The sequence below is a fragment of the Hoplias malabaricus genome, chromosome 17 (genome assembly GCF_029633855.1).
Source record: "Hoplias malabaricus isolate fHopMal1 chromosome 17, fHopMal1.hap1, whole genome shotgun sequence".
In the NCBI taxonomy this organism is placed as follows: domain Eukaryota; kingdom Metazoa; phylum Chordata; class Actinopteri; order Characiformes; family Erythrinidae; genus Hoplias; species Hoplias malabaricus.
In genome coordinates this window covers 24,625,182-24,643,436 of record NC_089816.1, presented here as the reverse complement: position 1 = coordinate 24,643,436, position 18,255 = coordinate 24,625,182, and the positions used below count along the sequence as shown (strand labels likewise).

Sequence of the window (18,255 nt, the reverse complement as noted above, 5' to 3'; positions counted from 1 at the left end):
GGTAATTCAGCAGACTCTTCAGATGATCCATAAAAGCACATTAATTTTTCTCATCATTAGAGTGCGGCTACCGCCATTGGTCATCACTCACTCCTGGGGCATCGTTACTAATTCTGTACTGCACCAACACACACTGAACTGACGACGTTAAGCCCATTATGAAATCAAAACTTGGTGCTGATGTAATGCCCTAGTCACCCCACACCAGACCCCAACCCAGCAAAGTTCAAATGCTACGATCTTCAGAAGATCTCTCTGAAGAAGAGAGAACAGGGTGGAGAACAGCCAAAGCATGGCATTACACTAGAATACACTCAAAACTGCATCATAGTCTGTGTCTTGTGTGACAATGGGGTTGCATTGCCTTAACTGTTTTCCAGTATAATACATCTGACCAGTGTGCACACAACCCCTTGTATCATTAGTTGAACAGTTAAGTCTAACTTCGCTACTATTAAATAAACTAACAATTTAGATTTCTTGCTGCATACTTTAACACGATAAAGCACATCATACACAGATATGATACTGAATATTTCTTTTTAGGAACCCTCCTAAACAATGATTTAGTGCCTTTCAGGACCCCCCAGTACCCCCTGTATTTAACACCTTGCTTCTGACTTCCGCTTAAGAATACCCAAATATTATAATATCCCCAAAAATATTAGAACACAAATATAGTTTGAGTGCTCTCACCTTGAGTGGTTAACCATATAATCAGCCAGCAATGACAATCCAAAAGTGATTCCATATTACAACTGATACTGAATAATTCTTAGTATTCAGTAAAAAAAAAACTGATCTAGCCATGATCCATCTATCACAAATGTGTTTTTGTAACTACAGTAGGTTGGAAAAGTAGTACAATGAATGTCAAGTATAATGAGGCTTGTCAAGTTCTTCTACAACAAACCAAGCAATATTTCCTCCATTGGCGATTTGTGTTTTAGCTGGTAAAGTTCTCCTACATTAACCAAACACAAATTCACGTGTAGGTATTTCCCCTAATCTCAAGTATTTAAGAGGATTGCACTAATTAAAATAAGCACAATTATTTTCAACAGTTGTTAGCTTTCACAAGTGTAGACTGTAATAATACCAAGCGGAATGAGTGGTCTCATTTGTTAAATGGAGGCAAATACATGCGAATAAAGCAGAAATTAATATTTAAGACATGAATGTTGTGATTAATGATTATTTATTTGAGCTAAAGCTGTCATTTGGAGCTCCAAAGTACCAAATGCAAGGAGGCAAAATAGCTAAATCATACCGCCAAATTCGACATGTGCTTTAAGAGCTGCATACAATGAACAATGACAACTCAGTTGCTAATTGCAGTTTTTATATTCCATTTAATTGTCAGCCACAATTCAACGATCATGACAGGCCTATTCGTCTGTCAGACTGCCAGATGGTAAAGCATGATTCATAACACCAGAGAACGTGTTTCCACTGCTCCAGAGTCCAATGACAGTGTGCTTTACACCACTCCAGCTGACGCTCAGCTTTGCAGACAGTGATCTTGGGCTTGTGTGCAGCTGTTCAGCTTCTGTGGTCACCACGGAAACCTCATGAAATGCTTCAAATGAACAGTTCTTCTGCTAACTTTGCTTTCAGATGCTGTTGGAATCTTGTGGTGAATGTTAAAACTAAGGCCAGTTGGTTTCAGCACATGTTCTATGAACTTATGTGGCCCACCTCTTCACAGCTGACACTGTTTTTGCACCTAGATTCAAAACTACACCATTTACACCATGACCTAGGCAGCTCTAACAAGGAAGAAAGTTCTACTGCTAGTGTTACACTACTGAGACTGCATGGCTTGCAAGACTGCATCTGTTAACAACAGATGTGGCTGAACACACTAATTAGAAGGGTTGTCCACATACTTCTAGCTATGAAGTGTAACTCGAGGCAACATATTCTCATGCATATGTCTTGCATAAAATATAAATATCATGTGAAATTAATGTTAAATTTATATATTTAGTAGGTATAAAGGAATGCATTTATGGAACATATTTACATTGTACGGCCTATAAATGGACACCTGCTGGTCTGGATTTTCATCTGAAATCAACTCTATTAAAAAGGAAGCCTCTGCCCTTGGTGCAGTGAATGTCTCTACATTTATAAGAATCTGATGGCATGAAAGCATGAGAACTTTAGTGAGGTGGGATGATTCATTCTGGATCATAAACACACAACTCCAGTTCATTCCAAAGCTTTTTGGATGGAGCTCCATCACTGCAGAGAACATAGTTCCACAGTTCAACAGCCTAATGAAGGGAGTGGCCCCTCTAGCCAACATTTGGCATTGGGTGTGATGATCCCTAGCTCATGCGTGGCTGCTCCAGAACATCCCCTTTCATTTTGTGCTTTTCTATATAGATTATAAATGATGTGCACGCACAGTCCCACTCACCAGAACACCGAATGCACTGATTAAAAAGAGTGTCTAGGAACTTTTGGACACATTGTGCACAAAAATATCCAAATAACAAGTCTGCATGTTAAGGGCTGTCAAGTGCGCATGAATATGGAGACCACGACTGTAGAAGAAATAAAACTTGTGTGAAAATTCCCCCAGTGTAAGCAGTTTTTATCAAACTGGACACTGACACGAAGAGGACCTTCACGAAAGCTGACTCTTGTGTTTTTCAAAAGCTGCGAGTTTGCATAAAAAGGCACTAAAATATCCTCATTCTTTTTGGGTAATAGACCACATTGGGTATATCACTGTCTTTCATCATCATCAACATCCATATCATCAGTTTAATTTGAAAAGCCCTGGCCAAAGGACAACAAGTTTTGATGATTTTCCAAATTGCAAAGAAGTCCTCTCCAGAGAGTAAACTGAAATAAAACATTGTCTGCAAAAATTGTAGTTCAGACACTACTGGACAAAGATAAAACATAAAATACATGTATAGTTTATATTGTCACTGTCCAATCAAAAACACCTATCTGAATTTGTGTCAATGTTTACTTTTCAACATCATTTGAACATAGCAGCTGTCCTTCTCATGTTAACGTTTCATGATGAATTTAATTATTTCAAAAACCTTTTTATATAAAGTTTTTTACAGCATTTTGCCATAACATTAATGCCACCACCTTGTATGTGCAATGTTCACTTTATCTTTATCAGCTATTAACTATAATTTTAGTTCTACAATTACGGTATTATTACAGGAGTCCATATGTTCCTCTGCATATTTATTAGCCCTCTATCACCCTGTTCTTTGATTGTCAGAACTCTCACAGGACCACCACAGAGGAGATTTGTTTGAGTCAGTGACACTGTAGATTAAACAGAGCAGTGATTCCTTTTGGTTTATAATTAATTTATTACTGCCATAGCTGATCAATATGTATGGACATGTATTACATGTATTACTACTGTTTGGAAAGGTAGAGTTGCCTTGATCCTTCTGAGTGCAGTACTTCTTAGCATTACTTATTACTACAGCAATGCTTCAGCATAATGTAAGAAAAGGCAATGTTCTTATGTGCAGATTATTCCAGGTCCTATGCACTTTTGGCCAGGAAATTACTCTTTCAATGTTTTATGCAGGAAGTTGTTTTAATCTGCATTTCTTTTTAGTTTTTTAAAGCCCCTTAAACCTGATCTCAAATATTACCAAGAATGGCAGTTCTATTCATGTCAAACCTTTGCCGTGCTCAAAAGTGTTTCCACATTCACACTGCAATCAGATGAGTGGAGCAAAATAAAAAGTGCAGGTGCTTCCACACAGCTGTACTTCATTATACAATTAAGCAATTAACATTCTAACATGCTCTGTGGCTGGTATCAAAATGCTGAGCAGGCCCAGTTAACCTCGAGTTTAGATTAAGACGAAAAGAAAGAAGAAAAGATCTAAGACACTTTGAGAGATGGTTCATTATTAAGGCATGGGCGTCAGGAGCTTTAGTCACAAAGGCTGCTCAACTGGCTAGTGTTTAAAGATGAGCAGTAACTAAAGTGACATCTCCATGCTGAGCTATGGAAAAACTGTCAGTAAATCAGTCTTGAAATTATGGTTGAAAGCATGCATTCAATGACTTAATTGCATTCAATATATTCAGTGTGTACCAATTCAACACACACTACTGAGACCATGTCACTGCAGCATCGATACCATTACACCACCCAAATCATATCTTCCCTGTGGTGGTCCTGTGGGGGTCCAGATAATTGAAGAACAAGCTGAAAGGGGCCTAGGCAGATTGACTGCTGTCTGTAATTGTAGAGCTACAAAGCTGCTTGGTCAGTGGAGCTGAGAGAATGAACAGATACAGAGAATATATATACTGCTATTATAGCAGGGTTTTAGTGCATAAAGCCCCTCGTTACAAAGACAAATGCACATCTGAGGATTCAGTGGTGCAAAAACCACAGTCACTGATCTACAGAGACGTGGAAAAATGTGTATAATCAGGTGAGTCACCCTTCACCATATTCTCCACCAGTGGGTGAGTGCAAGGGCGGCATACATCAAGGAAACAGTACACGCCTGAATGCTTGACCTCTACAGTGAGAAGGTCCAGTGGCTCTGTTATGCTCTGTTACACAATTTGGCTGGCAAGCTTTGGATCCACTTGTCGCCTTAAAGTATAAAAATAGAATCTGAGTTTTGCTGAATCCTCAGGTGACACAAAGATCTAAGCATTAGCCCTACTTTCAAGATATCATTTTTATTGTTCATCTTGAAGTTTAACAGAGTCATGTTAATTAAGCAACAAACACATACTGGTGTGTTGAGAAAACTTGATTTCACAATACTTTTATGATCTAAATGCTGTCTCATCCTAAGCCTGTGTCAGTATTCATCATGAAAACCAACACTAAGGCTATTGAGGCTGGGCTTGTCTTCTTATTTATAGACGGAGACACTACTCTTGGTCTTTCCAGTGTTCGTTCAGTGTTTTGCTCTATAATGAACAACAGATAGCGTACAGAGCTACTTTTTATTGTTTCAGTGTTAACAGCAGACCCCTAAAACCTAAAAAACAAAAGCATTCGATCCATTTGTGCTTGAGAACTAGAAGTACATGCTATTTTATCACAGTGCTGTTTGATGAAGTGTTTCTGTTGTAAATACCAAAAAAAAGCCTTTATAGTTTATAGTTTAGTTTAAAAAGTTTAGTTCTTTTTTTTCTTTTTTTTTTTTTTTTTGGAGCTTTTTTTTTTTTAATAACATATCTATCATTAGCTCAAATGTAAATGGAATCACTAAGGAGTAAAACAAACTTTCCAGCAATAAGTTCAGAGTTCCAAGTGTCTGAATGACATTATGTGATATAATCAGAAACAAAACACCTTAAACACATCCCTCTGCATCATTAAACGAGTCACCTGTCACAGCCTTTCAAATCATAGACAACAAAACAACAAAAAGAAAAAAAAAAAAGACAAAACTCTTAAAACTCTTCAAAAGCTTTAATCCTTTGGGTGTCATCACACTTCTAAATAAGGAAAGAAGCCCTTAGGGTGTGTGTGTGTGTGTGCATGTGTATGTGCTTGTTTATCATAGATTTTCATAACAAAACTTTTCTTTGCTCATATAGATACGGTGTGAATGGATTAGAGGAGGTGTCATTTATATTGTGCCAAAAGGTCATATAGAAATAGTCCAAAATGAGTAAATTAATAAATAAATCACTTCTTTCCTCATCCAGTAAATCTACCTTTGTAAGTGATGTGAGATTTAGGAAGATGTGGAGTTTATGGAATATTAGAGGTATACAATATATAAAGAACATATCATTACTACATGCTGACAAATATACGTTATGATTTCACGTCTTGACAGCATATAAAAACCAACATTTGTAGGTGTGTGTGTATGTGTGTGTGTGTACTTGGGGCTGCGTGTTTGTCTTTGAAAGCCCTGATTTATCCTTCACTCAATTGTAATGACACACCAATTTCAGATGACAGAATTCTAAAGCCTAATCAATATGCATAAAGCTTGTTGTCATGGCCGGCCGAGAGGGAAATCCGACGTAAATTGATCAGTAGCATCCTGTGGCAGCAGCGGCTTATAAACAGTACAGTGCACTAGACACACATACAAACACACACAGGCTCGCTCACTTACAGCTTTTACATTGATTACCTATTAATTCTGTGAGCTGGTAAATTGCGTTACATTGAGTAAGCATTGAGCGAGTGCTGTTTTTGAGTGGCTGGGGACGTTTACACTCCTCTGTTTGTTGAAGCACATCGTCTTTCACCAAGGAATAAAACCTCATGGAGTCCATCAGACAAAGTCAATAAACCACAACTACTGCTTACAAACCCTAAATAAACCAATTCAAGTGTAGAAACAGTCCTTTTCCCCAACAAAATTGACTGCAGTAAAATTCAACCTTGTCATAAATTTATAACACTGGTCGTCAAGGTTTTCTTGTAATATGATGACGTCATTCTTGAATATGTATCACATTACATACACCAGTAGCAATAAACTTAGGAGAGGATTCAGTTGCACATTCGTGCAGTAGATGTGTGGAAAGGAAGTTTATGCAACAATAATAAAATAAAAGTGCAGTATTGTGGGTCTGAATCAATTGAATTTGTACATTCTTATTCATGTGATCTGGGTAGTTACCAGTGTCCTGTAAAGCTTGTCCAACATCTCTACATTTGCTAGGCCTCTGTGGGAGGAGCTGACAAAAATCGCTTCAAAGCACAAATAATTCAGTGCCTCTGTGCAACCTGACAGTTGTTTAACTTAAAAGTGCCTTTTTACAGAAAGAAGAGAGAAGGATAAATCAGATTAAAGTCCAATAAAAGAGTAGAGTGTGTAAAGTTGACCGATCGTGTGTCCATCCGCAGTGATTACACTGCGCAAATAGAGGGAGTGTGTGATCCGCCTGATCAGCAGTGTGTGTGTTTGTCAGGCTACATTAACCTCCTGTTTGCTTAGCACTTTGAATTAAAATGGCAATGAAGGCCAAGCCACACTCTCAGTCTCTCTCTCTATCACACACACACACACACACACACACACACACACACACACACACACACACACACACAGAGCCATCTATGCTGCCTTGATATCTTTGTATATATAAATACTACTCATCAAAGGTTTTGAATTGCCATTCAATATACAACTACTTTTGTGGCAGATGCTGTTCTTCCAAGATAATGCCAATATTCTTTAGGTTTCAAACTATTTGTAGGCTGTAAAATTAAACCGTGGAGCAATCCCCTGGCAAGGAAAGGGCTCAGGAAGTAACAAAAGCTTTGGTCTAGGACATGGGCCCTACACGACTGTTCTCGCTAACTCTGGCTCAGCTGTTTACCTGTTGGCACCATCCTAATGTGAAGCACCTGGTGAAGGATGTGCTCACAGGTGTAGGAGGGAGAGCCAGAGAAAGTGGAGGGGGCGAGAGAACAAGAGGTTTAATCTCATTTGAGGTGATTCTTAGATTGAGTAGTGCTGAAAGGATACGTAGATTTTGTGTTTCTGATGTTGCTATGTGTTAATAAAAGGCCTGGTGGGCCATCCAGCTTCTGCCTCCAGCATATGTTCCCAGGGTGGCTTGGCATATACATAAAATATAAAGAAACTGTCAATGATGGACAGAGCTTTAGATAATAATCTGGAAAGTGTACAGCATTAAAAATGGGCATCCAGAATGTCTGGTATTCAAAGAGTAGTAACCGAATTTTGTGGAGTTTGACAGAGCCTATAACTGTGAGACTGAGTGGGCCTTGAGCTGGGAGACATCCTCGCTAGCAGTGGAGTCTGAATGAGCCTCAGGATGGAAAAAGTTTCACTGCAGCAGCAGAGTTTTCATTGATACATGTGTTTCGCTTTCTGTGGATTTGTAACTTTTGTGTAACGGCAAAATGTGCTTTGGTTTGAGAAATGTGTTGTATTATTTTTATTACATGCACATACACTTGCTTAGATCTCTCTCTCTCTCTCTCTCTCTCTCTCTCTCTCTCTCACTCTCACAGGATAGACACTGGACGTGTCCCTGCACTAATCCTCCTTTTTGTTTTCTCATTAAAAGCATTTTCTATTAAAACACTACAGCAGCAGCAAGGGGCACTTTAACTGATCAATAATCGTGACAGTGAGTCAAGCTACGCGTCCCATGATGATTTATGGCTGAAAATATTCTAAAGTATGATGGTCAGGGTGATTAGAACTTAAATAGGCCTTTGGGCTTGTGGGAGGGAGGTTGACCGATGGCCAGTTTTTTAATAAGCTTTTGTCCCAAAAAAAAAAATGAACATATAAACAAATGAAAATCACATAGCTTTGGCTTTTATTCAAGCATCTAGAAAGATCTGAGGAGGCGCTCCAGTCCACCGCCGCTGCAGCGATAACCCTTTATCTGTTTCGAGCGTATTTTCTTCACGCTCCAATGATGCAAGCTAACGAAAGCGCCTGAAGATTTCTGTTTCCTCTGAGCGGATGTGACAGCGCTGTAGCCGTGGCGACACCTCTTTTTACTTTCCGCTCTACCTTTCCTCCCCTCCTCCTCATGAATGCTGCTCTCAGGGTGGGCGTTATGACGATATGTTATCATTATAGGGGCAAAATTGCATTGTACATCACGGCATGCTTATTTGAGAATAGGAGGTTATGATCAGTATTTCTAACACTGACCAACCGCATGCATTTTTAAATAGACAGATTTAGACCAATTTATGCTGATTTTGTGCACAACACGCGTACTGCATAAATGTCACTGTGACAAGTTGCAAATGCGATGGCAGCCTGTTTTGATATCGTACGTTGTTGATGTACCAGCAAAATATCCTGGTCTGTGCAGGAGATATAAGATTGAATCTGGTCTGTTTCAAATGTAATGAAATATCATATAATTAACTTTACGCAATATGTCAAACATCAGCCTTGGTGCCAAAACAACGTCAGGCTAGCTGTAGGCTGGAAGTGTGAATGTTTAGTCTAGATGAAAAGTGAAAAAAAAAAACAGAATAAAGATTTTAAAAGCTGTTTGTTTCTCATGCTCTCCAGCAACGGTCAACAGAGCAAATTCACGATTTCTAAGAAGGACACTCTTTAAGCGATCTGTAATCACTCTCCATGCAGTTCAAAGTGTTAATCATCTGCCAAGGTCTGAATGGTCAAGGACTCCTCCACTTCAGGTCTGACCTCACTTGAAAACACCCTCGATATGCAGAATACCGCCAAAGCACAGCAGCTAAAAGGAAATCCCCATATACATCCGTGTACACTTCACACCGGCAAAGGCTTATTCATTTAGCTCTGAAAATGCATAGACAACAACACATACATTAAAAATGTGCACTTTTTGAGCCGGCTGAAAAATATGGTAAGTAAGAAGTGATTGGAGGATGAAGAAAATTATGTGGGGCTTGTGACAATCAACTGATACATGAACAACCACTTAGGAATTATACAGACATTGGCCTGAAAAACAAAAACCAAAACATCACATAAAACATAAGTTTTTATTTCCTAAAAAGGTAAGAAACCAAGATGTTTGGAGTATTTTTAAGCAGCTATAGTTTTATGCCATTCTGGGGTTTCTTAAAATGGACTAAGCTCATCCATGGCCCTCACTGACAATATATCCCTCTGGTCATATTGAGTGATGTGTTTAAAAGCTTGCAGGTCTTTACAGAAAATCATATCAGTATCAGCAAGTACTTAAGGTTTCACTATCAATTTCCTTGTCAAAAAACAAACGTGCTATTGTGTAATCTCTGTATTTTATACTGCAGTCTATCGTTAAATCTAGTAAGCATCTTATTCTTAGCTGCCTGTTATTCGAACCACTGTTCAAAGATAAAAAGCCTCTCTCCTGGCTGAATAAGCGATACATGAGATATAAAGGATCAAGCAGGCTGCTTAAATAAGCAATCCGAGTTTTTTTTTTTTTTTTTAAAAAGGTGTGCTTTTCCCTTTGTTGTCTTTCCACCCTTCCATTACATAGACTTTTTTTCTCGTGTAATCAGAGGACTCCGTGTGTGCTGTCTCTGCACTGTTGAGGCACTGTTAAATGTGACCTTTTCCTTCAGCCTCAAACAACTACAGGCTGGCAAATGCTTTAATGCTACAGAATGCATGGGATTGGAGCAGAATTCACACTGTTGTTACTCGAAACTCACCAAATACCTCAATGTATACTGTTCTGACGAATGCCAGCTTTATGAGGGTTTAACGGTGAAATGGAAAGTTGGCATCATGAATACTAACAGCCAGGTTGTAAACTGCTTTTTATTTCAACCTATCCTGGTCTAAATATACATTTCTGGACGATTAAACTCTTATTTTCTTATTTTCCCAAACACTGCATACTGTTACACACATTGCATCATTGTGTTATTTATTTTTAACCCTGTTTTGTTATTTTGGTTGTGACTCCATAGGTTGTGTGAAATACAGACAATCAGCTTAGGCGGAAGCTTTCATCCACTTGCACTCAATCTCACAATTGTACAAAACTGGTATGGTAAAGGCCAGCACATGCTACCCTCGAGGCATGTGAAGAAGCACAGCTTTTTTCGAATTGCTGCTAATGCAACAACATTGGAGCACAGAATTACTGGAGGAGAACATTAACTACAATTCTGAGCATATAATTTTTCATTTTACTCCAGTGTTTAATAATTTCATTCAAGCGAAACAGACTGAAGTACAGGAGATTCATTCAGTGTCTGTACCTGCTTATTCAGTTCAGGGTCAGGGTGGGTTCGGAGCCTACCCGGAATCACTGGCCTCAATGCAGGAAAACACCCTGGAGGGGGCTCCAGTCCTTCCCAGGGCGACACGCACTCACACATTCCCACCTATGGACACTTTTGAGTCACCAATCAACCTACCAACATGTGTTTCTGGAATGTGGGAGGAAACCCACACAGACAAGGGGAAAACACACTAAATTCCTCACAGACAGTCACCCGGAGCGTGACTTGAACCCACAATCTCCAGGTCGGTGTGACTGCGACACTACCTGCTGCTTTATCTAGGGTTTGGACGTGCTGTGTTTTGACAATAATTATGACAACATGGAACAAAAAGAAGTCAAATGTAAATGCTGAGAAAAAAACAGTTTCAGTGACCAAAGCACAATCACACACCAAATATAAACAGTGCTCAATAAACAAGAGAGAAACAAGCTCCCAGCAACATTAGAAAAAATATCCCAGCTTTAATACTGGAGCATATTTACAGCATGAGCCTCGTCACTGAACTATGAGTCAGAAATACAAAAACAAAATAATTGTTCATTAATCGTAATCGTGGTAAAATGTATTATTAATCGTGATACTGATTTGTGCTCATATCGCCTAGCACTACTTATGATACATTTGTGGAATAATAATGCTAAATTGTATGTAAATCAGTGCTTCAGTTTTCAACTAGTGGTGCCTTTCCAGCGCATATGCAGCAGCGGAGTCAACAAAGAACTACGTAAATCTCATTCCTAATTTTGGAGACTAAGACGCCTTTTGGGAAACACTCCTAAGGCTGTTGTTCTTAATCTTATGCCTTTAACATTAAGAACACCAGCAACGTTAGGTTCCAGTAGATGCATTCGTATTAACATACATTGCCGTATTATGTGCCTCACTATCAACAATATTTACACCCGCACACAAAGACGCCCAAACTGATTAGCTTACTTTTCACAAAAGCTAAAACAAATATAATAAAATAAAAGAGAAAATAGGAGAAAGCCTCTAAATACATTTTGGTCAATCCCCTGGTTTCATGAATTAATGCAGATGTAAAATGATTCAAATATTTTCCCACAAAATCAATTGGATCAATTACAGCAGTTAAACAGCCTTGAAGGTTCTTAATGAGCTGTGTATGTGTGTGTGAGCATGTGTGTGTGTGTGTGTGTGTGTGTGTGAGAGAGAGAGAGTGTCTGTGTCTGTGTGTCTGTGTGTGTAATGAGACCCCATTACTGTGAGGACTGTCATGGTCAAGTGATTGCTCAGAGTGTGTCCTTGTCATGTAATTTTTTTTTTCTTTTTTCATTCCTTGTGCTCTCTTGATGACAGATTAGCATTATTAGTGAAAGGCTCATCATCACAGATGCCTGATGAAACTGTGAGGTTTTAATTGTCCTTTAAAATCACTCAATTACTCCATGCATAGGAACAGTCATTAAAAGGACTTTATGTGAAATAAAACACAGAGCACAGACTGAGACATAGATAGGACAACACACACATACACACACACACACACACACGCACACACACACACACACACACTCACGCATACGCACACATATAAATGTTTGTGTTTGTGTGTGTGTGTGTGTGTATGTGTTCCATATGTTTAGTCTTAGATGTTAAAGGTTTCCTTTCAAAAAATAATGAGAATGAGAGAATGAAAGAATGATGAGACATCTGCATCAAGCTTGAATTGCAGTTTTGCCAAAACTGATAAATGAATAAATTGTACTTGGAAATTAAATTTGTGAAAGGGTGAGTGGGTCTTTGACATTTGCACAGAGCTGTACTTCCAAAACAAACTCTCTTCAAACACACACACACACACACACACACACACACACGCACATATTAAATAATATTCATCAGAATGTTCTCTGGAATGAAATATGTTCATCCTTGAATGGGAGGATGTAATTGGCAGGCTAACGTTTGTTTTGAAGCTGTGAGTTTTTATGTGGTATGTTTTTGTGCCAAGGTGAAATTCTATCTTGTCCATTTTCAAATATAAAGAACCTCTAAATTCAATCACCAGTCCAGCTTGGATCACATCTGCTGATATCACAGTGTTATATCGCAGAGTGTGGTGGAGCCTGACTGGTTTGTGCCAAATGCGCAGCGTGTGCCTCAAACATAGTTACAGTGGGCTTTATCTACAGAATCATACAGTATTTTATAGTGCATTCATTATCAGATTCATTTATTAAATTTACATTAAAGTGTAGCATTAGGTGTGAGGGCTATTTCACTGAAACATGGCCTTCAAAAATGTTTAAATGATAAAAAATATATATGTGAAAAATTAGCAAAATTATGCTTGAGTAAAACTAGCAAGAGCTCCCCCTTCTGACATAAGCATCAGGGCTTCAAACTCAATTCAAATCCACACAGTGATCTATGAAGTCTGCCAGATTTGCGTTGACAGTGAGGAAATGTGATTTAAACCAATCACATCTAATTGAAAATAATACTTAAATAAATGTAAGAACAATGCAAAACTTACAAGGGATATTCAATGTATCATTCAATCATAAGACGGTACAGATCCCAACACACTTTTGATTACGTGGCATATGCGCAACAACCCTGGTTTTCAAAAAAAAAACACTCAAAACCGAGTGGGAAAACAGCATATTAATAGACAGTGCTAGATTAAAAATTGTAGGGAAAACAGTCAATATATTTCAAACACTGTAACAAATCTGCCCTGAAATAGCGCACATTTAAATAGTGGGTTAGCGGTGTATTTCATCCTCTGTAGTAATGGAGCGAAGATTTTTAGTATGATTCCATACTTCTAGATGCACATCTTTAGTGAAAAACATGGATAAATAAAAAACTTAGTTTAAAGACTTAAAAAGAGCTGTTTTGAAAGAAAATATATCAAACCAATATTGGCCGAATGCGCCGGCTCTAATTATAAATAAATGCGATGCAATTTGGAGCAATTATACACACATACAGTACATATTTATGCCCACACACATTTCCAAAAGAGCCACACACACACGGAATCTGAGCTGTTAAAACACACATCCAGTACTGTCAAAAGTTTGGAATCATTTGTCGTGATTAAACATGGTTATTCAGAAAAAGTAACACAACATTACATACCAAACCATAAACCAAAGTTTTATTCACAACTTCAATGCATTTGGAGATCAATAAGAAATTGTATATGCCATGAATAGTTTGTTAATCAGCCAACATTGTCATGTTTCAAATATAAATAGTATACAGTAAAAGTATAGTACTTTTATAGTAAATAGTAAAAATAATATAAACAGCATTATAATGGAATCATCTACAGCTCTGTTCGTCATAGAAAACGGACTTAATGTTTATAGCTTATAACAGTTAGAAACCTCTAACGAACTCATACATAGGGACTCTCAGAAACACACTTACACTCCCACACACACTTGTGTGCATGCACATTTGCACAGTTTACACATGCACTTGTGCACTTCTGATGCATGGTAGGAGCTGAGCATATGTTTGACTCTATTTCCCTCTTTCACTGAGGCTATAAAACAGACACACACACACACACACACACACACACACACATTTAAACCTCACCCCATCTCTCTATAAAGATCTAACTGACAGTAATTTTAATCTTAACGCTCATTTTCAGTATCTCACTGGCTGTGGGAAGAAAACCAGAGCATCTCTTTGGGGCGTGTGGGACTGAGTGAATGGATCTGGCGCGCAAGAGAGTGAGAGAGAGAGAGAGACTCCAGATACACTCTTTTATCACATCAGCATCGATACACTGCAACTGCAACACGAGTATAGAGCCTCGCGAACACTGCGCTGGAGGCAGCATTTCATTTCTATAGCGGTTTGAATGCACAAAGATTAAACCGAGCTGTGCATAAGCTTGGAAGATGGAAGGATGTATGGAGAGGATGTCACTGGTATGAACAGAGGATGCAGGCAGGCACATGTACTCAGGATGCATCCACACGTACTTCAACAACATTCTAAAGGTGAAACAATCTGTATTAAATTGATAGCATTCGGCTACATATTAAAATGACATAATATATAACTGTAGTTTACCACATAATGAGTGAACATGAGACACTATTGGAAATGTCAGTATCATCATTAAACTAATCTAACATGACTAGGAGCTGGTTTAGGATAATGCAATTTAGTCTGAGACATGAAAAAACAGCTCTGTATGTTCAAAAATGGCAGTCACTTGCATTGAAGAGCATTGTCTTCCTGTCTCTTTGCTTCTCTACTCTTCTGTGAAGACTTTACACTACCTGTGTAAACATTTCTGTGAGGATTTGATGCCAGCCATGGGAGCATTAGAGAGTTCAGAGGCTGGTGTTGGATGATTAGCTCTGGATCCACTTCAAATCATCCCAAAGGTATTAAATGATAACTCCATCATTCCAGAGACAGTCGCACTGTTCCGCAGCCCACTGCTGAAGGGATTCATAACCCTCTAATCAGTACATGGAATTGGACATAAGGACCTCGGGCTCCTGTGCAGCTACTCCAGAGCAACTCATTGTAATGAGAATGCTTTTCAGTGGAGATTACTACAACACCGCATCAGCAATAGATGCATGATTATGTAGGACTGACAAGAATTCTTGAAAACTTGAAACATCAAGATGTAAACAAAGTGATTAAGATGTCATTCAAAGGGGTTCAATATGAAAAATTGCACTGGAGAGATGCTGACTAGTTTGATTTTCTTTACAACACATGAACAGACATTTTGAACCATTTTTATATTATTCAAACGAACCCACAAAACTAAACATGACCTGTAGTTATTTATATGTCATGTTTTCTTTGGGTACTATTTGCCCTACATCCCTGCATTTTGACTGTATACAAAAATACATTTTGGGCCAAAACCTCTAAACTATCTCAGAACTATTGTGAAACAATGTCTCAGGCATCAGACTGTGTATAATTTGCCATTTGATTCTGTGAAACAGCTTCTGTGAAGTCAAATACTTCAGACGACTGGTTCCTTTCAACGCCATTGTGAACAATTCTGAGAAACAGCTCATAATTTCATATCGTAACAACTCTGAATTGAATCTGATGTGAACTGAGCTTGTTCACATCTCGCTGACTGAATTCCATTAGAGTTCCATTTAATCGTGGTTAAAGCAGTGTGTCTTCTGTGTGACTTCCCTGTGTCTAACTGACATCTATGTCATACAAATTTTGACCTGACTTGTTAGTTGCATAACCCTCATAGCTCCACTGCAAAACTATATTAATACACTTCAGGCATGTCTTAGCTGATGAACTACATCTGAAATAATGTGTGGATTTGTTCATATAAACCACCATTTTAAGCATATTGTTGAAACTACACGTTAATAACAACATTAGATACCATGGTGAAGCAATGGTGAACACACACACACATAAAAGACTGTGGATTGTGGGGACATTTCATAGAATTCCATTATATAATTGGGTATTTATGATAACCATAATACTGATTAATAGCAGCCTAACACTAATCCTACACTCATTCTAACCAACCCTAACCTTAACACGTCTTCACCGTAAATGAAAACATGCATTACGGGGACGGCAAGTCCCCACAACGTGTGCATGTAAACAGGTTTAAGTCCCTACAACGTGACATTTTGCTGGCGCGCACAACCACACACACGCACACTTCACCACCACGCGCTGCACTGATTTGATTCAAATGCCGCGTGCATGCAATTACAAACAAGTTCTGCTTCTGCGTGCGCGACACAGTGTGGAGAACAAACAGGCAGCTGTGGGACGTTTTGCACGAGCTATTTCTGCCTCGGGTTCGAGACTAGGGACCACCTCAGCAGCTGACAGTAGGCAAAAGCACGTGCAGAAGAACTGTACATTATAACGCACCTAAGATTCAGTCCGGAAATATGAGCGTGCGCGAATGCCCAAATGCAAGTCTCCTTCTCAAAAAAAATGTACGAGGTATTAACTAGAAATAACCGAGATAATCCCAAACACACGAGACACGAGCACACAAACAGTAAAACACGGTGAGGAACCACAGCCTCGCGCCTTACCTCCACTCATTCGCTTCAGGCTTCCATCCCGCGCGTGGACACCAGCAACATCCAAACTTACAGCAGCAATGAGTACGAGCTCTCTCTCTCTCTCTCTCTCTCTCTCTCTACAGCACGCGCTCTCACCACGACACACATGCACACCCGCACACACACGATAACACGAGCTGCTCATCACATACTTGAATGCATCCCTAAGGCACACACACACACACACACACACAACCACACACATTTTTCAGGAGATGGTGATCCAAGACAATCCACCTTCATCAGGATTTCTTTTTTTAATTAAGCGATACTCAAATGGTGCAAGACCCCCATAGCCTTGAAATCCCTAGAAGACCAAAGAAGCCCTGTTACCTGTCATTAAAGCCTTCACTGTAGAGATACACTCTCAGACCCACATTAATAATCCACGATGCTTCTGTCCACCCTTCTCTGTGAGACAAAAACACAACACCACACAACATCTGAAAGGATATGGAACTGTTAAGATCCCATTACTGAGGAAAGGAAACAGACAAAAAGAATGAAACCTTTGCAAATGTTCTTGAGATTTCTTGGACTGATAGAAAGTGAGATGCAGAAAAATGTAACCACCTGGAAATAGCCCTGAAAGCAACTCTTCTGGGAATGGAAGCTGAAATATACACAAGGCTTGGATACACTTTAATCTGTCACTCTATCTATCTATCTATCTATCTATCTATCTATCTATCTGTCTATCTAAGGCCATATTTTCCAGTGCTGCTCACATTCTGTATGTTCTACTAGTTATTTACATCACAAAGGATCTCCACAAAGCGGAAATCCGGTTCCAATGTGGTTGTGGAGCTTCAATTTCCATAATGTAATAACTTTGCTTCATCAGTCCATTCACTGTGTGGAGTGTGAGCTTCTGAATGTGCTCATGTCCCTCTGTGTGTGTGTGTGTGTGGGGGGGGGGGGGTGGACGGACATCACAGGCTTGATATGAAGAGTGTAAGGCATATGAATCTGTGTTTGAGGTCGTGAAGTGTGTGTGTGTGTGTGTGTGTGTGGTTGAAAGAATGAACATCATTAATTACAAAAAGATCCTTCTATTCAATCCCACTCAGAGAAGAGCTTCAGGCATCTCTCTCTCTCTCTCTCTCTCTCTCTCTCTCTCTCTCTCTCTCTCTCTCTCTCTCTCTCTCTCCGCTCTCTCATCTTTTAGTAATTCTTCTTCTCAGTCTCCCTTTTTATTATATTTCTTATTTTCTTTGCTCTATTTTCTCTTTCCCCCCCCCTCACTTTCTCCTGCCTCCCCCACCACCACCACCACCCCTTCTCACACTCCATCATTTTTCACGTGTGTGTAGAGAATCCTGTGAGAGCAGTATCAATAGTTGGTGACCCATCAGATGGATGTAAGCTCTGGCCTCTTTTTCCTTCTCCATCCTACCCTGCTTTACTCCCCTCCTTCTCCTCCTCCTCCTCTTCCTCCTCCACCTCCTCCCTCTCTCT

The 18,255-nt window shown here is 39.2% G+C and overlaps 1 protein-coding gene across 1 annotated transcript in view; it reads right to left on the bottom strand.

Annotated features, from left to right (window-relative positions):
- Nucleotides 1–16,896, bottom strand: part of si:dkey-237h12.3 (teneurin-3) — a 164,148-nt gene extending 147,252 nt beyond the window's left edge. The window contains exon 1 of the mRNA XM_066648563.1: nucleotides 16,768–16,896. The gene's annotated coding sequence lies outside the window, so the exon portion shown is untranslated. The remainder of the gene's footprint in view (nucleotides 1–16,767) is intronic.
- Nucleotides 16,897–18,255: the final 1,359 nt, after the last annotated feature.